This window comes from Podarcis filfolensis (genome assembly GCF_964270895.1).
Source record: "Podarcis filfolensis genome assembly, chromosome: 8".
In the NCBI taxonomy this organism is placed as follows: Eukaryota; Metazoa; Chordata; class Lepidosauria; order Squamata; family Lacertidae; genus Podarcis; species Podarcis filfolensis.
In genome coordinates this window covers 38621988-38630041 of record NC_139611.1, presented here as the reverse complement: position 1 = coordinate 38630041, position 8054 = coordinate 38621988, and the positions used below count along the sequence as shown (strand labels likewise).

The window sequence follows — 8054 nt, the reverse complement described above, 5'->3', positions numbered from 1 at the left end:
ATACACCACTCTGGACAAGAACATTTGGTTCCTCCTGCCCAGTAATATTTGCACAGCCTGATTAGAGGGATGACTCGTCTCAAGGTTGCCTTGTTGGAAAAGATAAGAGGAAGGGAGCATCTTACAAAAGATCACCTGTGGAGCATGAACTGTCTAGTGCAGATTCCTCTATTAACCGTTAGTCAACCTCTCGCCAGCTGATTCACTCTTGTTGATAGCAGTTGGCCATTTCTCCCAACATGTATTAAACTGAAGAAGCCAAAGATTAACATAGCATGCATTGACTCATTAACAGCCACTAATTAAGGGCTGCATCCAACTATGGCCACATTCACACCATACATTCAAAGCACTATGATATCATTTAAATAATCATGGCTTTCCCCAAAGAATTCTGGGAGCTGTAGTTTGTTAAGGGTGCTCAGAGTTGTTAGGAGGCCCTTATTCCCCTCACAAAGCTGCAATTCCCGGAGTTCACTGTGCAGAATGATTAATTGTTAAGCCACTGTGGGAATTGTTGCTCTATGAGGGGAATATGGGTCCCCAACAACTCTTAAGAAACTACAGCTCCTAGAATTCTTTGAAATCATGACTGTTCACATTGTCATAGTGCTTTAAGCATAGCTGTCAACTTTTCCCTTTTCTTGCGAGGAATCCTATTCGAAATAAGGGAATTTCCCTTTAAAAAAGGGAAACATTGACAGCTATGGCTTTAAGTATACAGTGTTCACATGGACCCAAGTCTTTAGGCTTGCCAAACATCAGGAAAATTCCCAAAATGGCTTCTTGGTGTAAAAATGGTGTCAGGGTGGAATTTTCAGCAAAAAATCACTCTTCCTAAAAACAGCTCAGCGACTTACTTTGTCAGGAATTTTTCACCTAACCAAAGTAAGGCTAACATTGGCCACAACCCAAGTTTTCAGGTTTTAATTAAAATTCAAATCTTCAAAGGAGCATTACTGGGGCAAGACTGAGGCCAATCTTTCTGTGCCAACAAGAGGGGATAAAGGATCAATATAGAAAACAAGCAAAATGTCTGATAAAAATATATGATACAGAAACAAGCCACTGTTTGCATCGCTCTGTATCCCTGGTGAATTTGAATATATACAAATTCATTTACATCTTGAAAAGATGTCCTATATTGAAACAGAATGTGAAGAAGGAACACGCCACTGGCTATTTCCCAATTCAAATATATCCTTTCGCAGCTCAGATGTAAACTTCTTAGAAGCATGCTAAAAGGGAGACCTATCCCAAAATGTGTACTTCCGATCTTAACTACAAGGATATAACAGGTGGTTGGTTAGAGGGAATTCTACCGCCGCCCCCCAGGCATTAAGAATCATTCCAAAAATTATTCTCTTTTGCATGAAAGGTAAACTACTCTTAGTTTACAACATCTGGAAAGGATTTGTCCTCTTCTGAGCTTCCATTGTTGATTCTGAAACCGTTGTAACAGTATCCACTTCTAATGTGGTTTAGGAAAGACTCCAGGCATAATAATGGGAAAGAATTGTCCCCATGACAACTACTTAGCATGACAAGACCCTCGGAACCAGGAAGGTTTTGGCAACCGTTGAAACCCTTTTGAAACCGTATACTTTGAACTTCGGCGAAATGACTCGCTCTGAGAGCGCTTTCCATGAAACCAAACAAATATGGCCACTGGTTTATAGGCATCCATAAAGCCTTCTCTCTCCACCCTCCTCTCCCCTCTCTTTTGCTGAGCAATGCATTTCGTAATTTTTTGAACGTTCAGACTCCCAGCCTGAAGGAATGCAATTTGTCAAGCTGCTGAATCAGCAGAGTAATCAGATCCATCATTTAAGCCTTAAATGGGAGGTGGGAGTTACCCAGGTGGGTTTTGTGGTGATGTTACTTAAACATAGATTGAAGTAGCAGAAAAATAGAAGATGTAGTATTAGTATGCAAATCTGGATTGAGTTCAGTGATGCGATGAGCCCCAACAAATGAGCTTATTAATGTATTAGTTAATTAACTTTGATTTATTAATTGCCTTCAAAGCCCCCGCCTCAAAGGTTTTAAAATATTAAATTAAAAACAACGAATATCTTTAAAACAAGGCCCAAATCCTAACAATTGGACGCTCCAGGTACAGACTCATTTATCCAGCTGCTTCTGGAAAGTGCAATGAGTGGGTGCCTGTCATATCTCGACAGGAATGCTATTCCACAGAGCAGGGGCAGCCACACCAAAAGCCCTGATCTGAATCACTGTGCCTTCTGAGATTGTTGGAACTCACAGGAGAAACCCTCCTGAAGACTGCAGCAGTCTTCTGGGTGTATAAGGGATAAGGCTCACCATGCCCCTTTGGACATTCAGTTGGTTCTGTAACCTGCTGTCCTCCAGCTGTTTTCAGCTACAGTTCCCATAAACCCTGATCAGCCCAGGGCTTCAGAGAGGAGAACTTAAGAAAGGCCATTTTGTTCTGGATGACATGGCCAAGGTTGGTCTTGAAACCACATGCCCCCAGGTGCATGTCTGAAGTCCAGATTTCAGCAGAAACTGTGTAGACTATTTCAAGCGCAAGGTGTAGGTGGGGGTGGGGGTGCAGTCCAGGAAAGAATCTGCCATCCTTGTTTGTTATTGTTTATACTTGCATTGTTGGGGGTCTTTTTTTTACAATTACAGATTTGTAATTGTTTTATTGTGATGACAAGGTGCTACTGGACATTTTTATTATTTTTTTATGTATTTTGACTGTTCTGTATCTGTGAGCTTAGAATATATAAGCAGAAACCTGCTGAACTTATCAGACCAGGGTTCTTTTTTTTAAAGATAATGGCCTTAGGAGGCCAGTAAGGGATTGTCGTTTACATGTCTAAAGGGGTTGTCATAGAGACAAACAGGTGGTCCTTTCACAGCCTCACCTGGCTGGATGTCAGGTCATGCTAGGAGGGTGAACAATAAGCCAAGGAGGACTTGTGGGAGAGAGAACTTTGGCTGGAAGCTATATACACAGAGGCTGGTTTTTCTCTATGTTGGACCTAAAGCTGTGGCTGGGGGCCTCCCTGGAAACCTAACAGGGAAGCAAGATCTGGTGGGGTGTTGATGCTGTGAGCCCCTCCATCCTATGCTCAGGTTGTAAAGGTAAAGGGACCCCCAACCTTTAAGTCCCGTCGCGGACAACTCTAGGGTTGCGGCACTCATCTCGCTTTACTGGCCGAGGGAGCCGGCGTACAGCTTCCGGGTCATGAGGCCAGCATGACTAAGCCACTTCTGGCGAACCAGAGCAGCGCACGGAAACGCCGTTTACCTTCCCGCCAGAGCAGTACCTATTTATCTACTTGCACTTTGACGTGCTTTCGAACTGCTAGGTTGGCAGGAGCAGGGACTGAACAGCAGGAGCTCTCCCCGTCATGGGGTTTCGAACCGCTGACCTTCTGATCGGCAAGCCCTAGGCTCTGTGGTTTAGACCAGTGTTCCCCAACCTTGGGCCTCCAGCTGTTTTTGGACTACAACTCCCATCATCCCTCGCTAGCAAGACCAGTGGTCAAGGATGATGGGAATTGTAGTCCAAAAACAGCTGGAGGCCCAAGGCTGGGGAACACTGGTTTAGACCACAGCGCCACCATATGTGTAAATAAAACCATATATCCTACAGACACTGTTGTAAACAAAATCTGCCCTTTTTCCCTTATGGGGTATCCAAGAGCCCATATAGAGTCCTTATGTACCGTAGGTTCCCTATTGGTAGGATAAAATAACAGAGGCCAACCAGAGAATATTGAGAAGCAAAGCAGCTAGTAAGCCTGATCTTTATTGATCTGTTGCAACAGGGTCCTCACTCATCACAACGCAGGAGGGAGGAGGAACCCAGAACAATGGCGCACAAGGCCTTATATAGACATTTTAAATTCCCTGCCCTCAAGCTCAAGACCACTCCCAGAAACATCACACATACATCACAGAAGGGGTGTGACTCAAGACCACCACCCCCAGATACATCATACCTACATCACAGAAAAGGTGGTCTAAAGCAGAAAACTGAGTGACTTGTTTATCTCGTCTGACAGGTTACCTGTTTAATAGTCACTTGATTTGATTGCCTGCTTACTTGATTGGATACCCTGGGGAGCCTGGCCAATCTTTTGTAATGATAAATACTTAGTAATGATAAATACTTAGTTCCTGAGTCAGGTCACAGGCTCACCCTATTCAAATACAGACATACCCTTAAGACAGGATTTGTGAAGGAAAAGACAATGGGAGGCTTTTCCATTTTCCTTTGACCTTGCAGAGAAAACCTTTGCTTAGTTTGGGAATCAAAATGGTTTCAGGTTGGTCTTCCTGTGCTGATCTATGTACGTGCTTGGTTGGTACACTTATGAACATTTAACATATATCTAAGACCTCAAAATTCCTATCACAATATCACTGTCCCTTTTGACCTTCATTCCAAAGGAACAGAGCCCTGGGTAAGTGCAAGAACTCCTGGAGTCTCTTCCTGATGGAGTGTGTACAACAGGATGTGATCCTGGAAAGCACATGAAGAAAAATAAAATATCCACTCGTATACATTTTGCCTCTACCTTTGTCTGGCTGTTTTAAGAAGGTGGGCAGGGGAGAGAGGGAGCACACATACCCTCTTAAAATCATCCCTTTTCATCAAAACAAAAGAGGGATGCAAGAAATACAGAGATGAAGACCCCCCCAAAAAACCCCAGTAAAACCTAACATCCCCTTTCCAAAGAGATTTGTACTCCTGGCCTTCCAAATAAGCCACATTTTTCAGGTCCTGCCTTGTCATTTGGCCCCTTCTGGAGTGCTGGACCAACTATCAAAGGCCCCAGGGGAGAGGAGTGCTTCTTATCCTCCCTCATCTAAGAGATAAAGTTAACCAGGTTCTTCAAAAACTACAATGGAAAACAAGTTAATGTTGAGCTCAAGGAAAGGAATGATGGTACTAAATGGCCTTGATTTCTTTACCTCCTCCCCAAACGTTGCTACTCACCATTGGCGAGTCCCAGCTGTAAGGTTACTCATTTTTTATTCACCAGCTTGATGGATGGAAGAAAGAAGTTCTGCCAGGCTCCAATTAGAAACAGGAGTGCTTGTGGGTTGCTGCTTTTGAGATAAGAGGACCATTTGTCTTGCTCTCTATGCAACAGGATTGCCAAAAGACGTCAAACCAAAATTCATTCTAAATTATCCCGCTTGGGGCTGTTGAAGCACATGGAGAGGGACACAAGGGGGGGGGCGCTTCTCTTCCTCCACCCCTCCAGTTTCATTCTTTTAAACAGCTGGAAATTTATACCAGGGGATAAGTGAACCATGCCAGGAATCCATCTCTAGCAGTTGTCAGATCTTTCAGAATTCATCAACTTGGGGTTGATATCGAGTTGCCAAATGGGAACCTCGGGTTGTAAAAAACGTTCCAAATAGCAGACCTTGGGAAATCCGGGCACAGAGCTGTGAGTGGCATTCATGGCAGGAAAACTCTGGAATTACACCCTTGTAATGCTCAGATTGAGTACTATTGAGTTGAATTCCCCAGAAATCCTTGACCTTGATTCAAACCATTGTCTAATACAGGCTTCTTCAAACTCAGCCCTCCATATGTTTTTTGGCCTACAACTTCCATGATCCCTAGCTAGCAAGACCAGTGGTCAGGGATGATGGGAATTGTAGTCTCAAAACATCTGGAGGGCCAAGTTTGAGGAAGCCTGATCTAATAACTCAGGCATGGGGAAATTGTGGCCCTCCAGATGTTGTTGGACTCCATTTAGCCTCAGCCAGCATGGTTGGGTATGATGGCAGATTCACTCCAACAACATCTGAGCAGATTCTCTCTCTTTGATTTAGGTCAGGGGTTAGCAAACTTTTTCTGCAGGGGGCCAGTCCACTGTCCCTCAGACCTTGTGTGGGGCTGGACTATTTTTTTTGGGGGGGAGGGAATGAACGAATAAATAACCCACAAATAACCCAAAGATGCATTTTTTTAAAAGCACACATTCTACTCATGGAAAAACACCCTGATTCCCAGACCATCTGTGGGCCAGATTTAGAAGGCGATTGGGCTGGATCCGGCCTGCGGGCCTTAGTTTGCCTACCCATGATTTAGGTGGTAGGTTTTAATTCTTCATTCATTTAGACATAGGGACAGAGGAGGCTGCATTATGCTGAATCAGACCATTGGGTCCATCGAGCTCAGCGTTTTCTACACTGCCTGGCAACATCTCTCCAAGGCTTTAGAATGGGAGTCTCTCCCAGCCCTACCTCCCTACCAGGGATTGAACCTGACACCTTCTGCATGCAAGACAGATACTCTGCCACCAAGCTACGGCCCCTGTAGACATATCTTTGGAATGAATACACTTTGGTCATTTTATAACTTTGGCTTCCCACTCAGGTTTAATAAAGAAAGGCATTCTTCTTTGCCTCTGAGAGTCGCCACCAGAGAACTGGGGCCCCCTTCCTCCTCTCCTCTGGTGAGATAAGACATAATTTAATTAACCAGAAACTGCTGCTGAATCATAAGATTCCCGCACAAGATTGCCAGACAGCCTCTCTCAAAGTGTCTGCAAATGTGCTCATTGGCTTCCTGTCAAGGTTCATCCTTTGTCTGTCTAGCATAAAAAGTCATCCTCTCCCACCTGTGCTTTGTGGGGGGTAGGGAGCCATGAAAACCATTTGGGCTGAACCATTTGACTTTAACAAATAAACCAGAAAGGATTATATGAGCCGTTTGTCTTCTAGATTACTAGCGTTTCATCCTACTCCCAATAGCCCCTCTGGTGGCTCATGGAACATTCCATTTACCCAGGAATGAAATGTGTGCTGCCATCTCTTGGGCGTCAGAGGAACACTCGCCAAAGTTGCAGTGAAGAATCCAGAGCAGGAGGCCTTCAGATGTAGCTGATGCTTCTCTACAGCTAGAAACTGCTGGATTCATGGAGGATAGTGCTATCAATGGCTGTTGGCCATGATGGCTATGTTCTGCCACCACAGTCAGAGGCAGCAATGCTTATGACTACCAGTTGCTGGGAGACACAAGAGGGGAGAGGGCTCTCACACTCAAGAAGATTGACATCATCACCATCCACCACCTGAGGCAGTTGTCTCACTTTGCCTAATGGTAGGAATAGTCCTAGATGAGTATAAGCCCCATTGAACTCAGTGGGGTTTTACTTCAATGTAGACATGCACAAGTTCGTACTGTGAGTGTTGTGTATGTTTGACGGTGTGATTACTATAGTTGTGATTCCCTGTGGGGGAGGAATGGGATTACCTAGGGGAGCACTAGGAGGCCAGGGTGCAGCAGAGGGATGCTGGAGGTGTAGATGGCAATTATTATTATTATTATTATTATTATTATTATTATTATTATATATTGTTTAAAAATAAAATTATTTTATTATTAGTTAAATTAATTGGGTTTTGAAAAATGTGCAATTAATTAATGTTTTGAAATTTATTGTGTTATTAACTTCCTTAGTGGGTTGTGCAAACTCCTATTCCAAATCATGCTTCTTATTGGGTAGGGGACACAGTGGGTGAGTTTATGGTACCAAGGGGCAGTGGCGCGAAAAAGTTGGGGAAGCATTGCTTAGCGGGTTTTAACTAACAGTCACTTGGCAATTTGCCAGATGAGCTACAATGTCCCTTTTATTAACTAGAGATGATTCTATAATTGGGGTAACAGACCAGTCATCTGCTGGAAGTTCCCAGCAATCTTTATTTTAGAGTCATTTCTTTTTATCACTGTGTAGGCCTTTTTCGTTCTCTAGAAAAGTAGCCGTCAGTCAATGGGCAGAATAAAACCCCCCACAAAAAACTGAGTCAAGCATAATTATCTGTGTTTGATGCTGACTTCCAAAAACACATCAAATGCCATCTGCAAGGTGTCCAGGAAAAAAGACATTCAATATCTCAGTCCATTATCATGACTTACTGGGGAGTTTCCAGCAAAGCCCCAAAGAAAATTCATGGAGCTAATAATACGTTTGTGCAATCCATGCTGCTTGGGCTTTCTTTATAAATTTATGTATTCAATTCTAGTTCTGCCTGGAGGATCTTCAAGTTTCTCT

At 43.7% G+C, this 8054-nt stretch overlaps 1 long non-coding RNA gene across 1 annotated transcript; it reads right to left on the bottom strand.

The window, feature by feature from the left end:
* Positions 1-4997: 4997 nt before the first annotated feature.
* On the bottom strand, positions 4998-6990 carry LOC310768165. Its single transcript, XR_014551193.1, has 2 exons — positions 6787-6990; positions 4998-5414 (listed from the first exon to the last, which is right to left on the bottom strand). It is a non-coding gene; the product is annotated as an uncharacterized lncRNA (long non-coding RNA).
* Positions 6991-8054: the final 1064 nt, after the last annotated feature.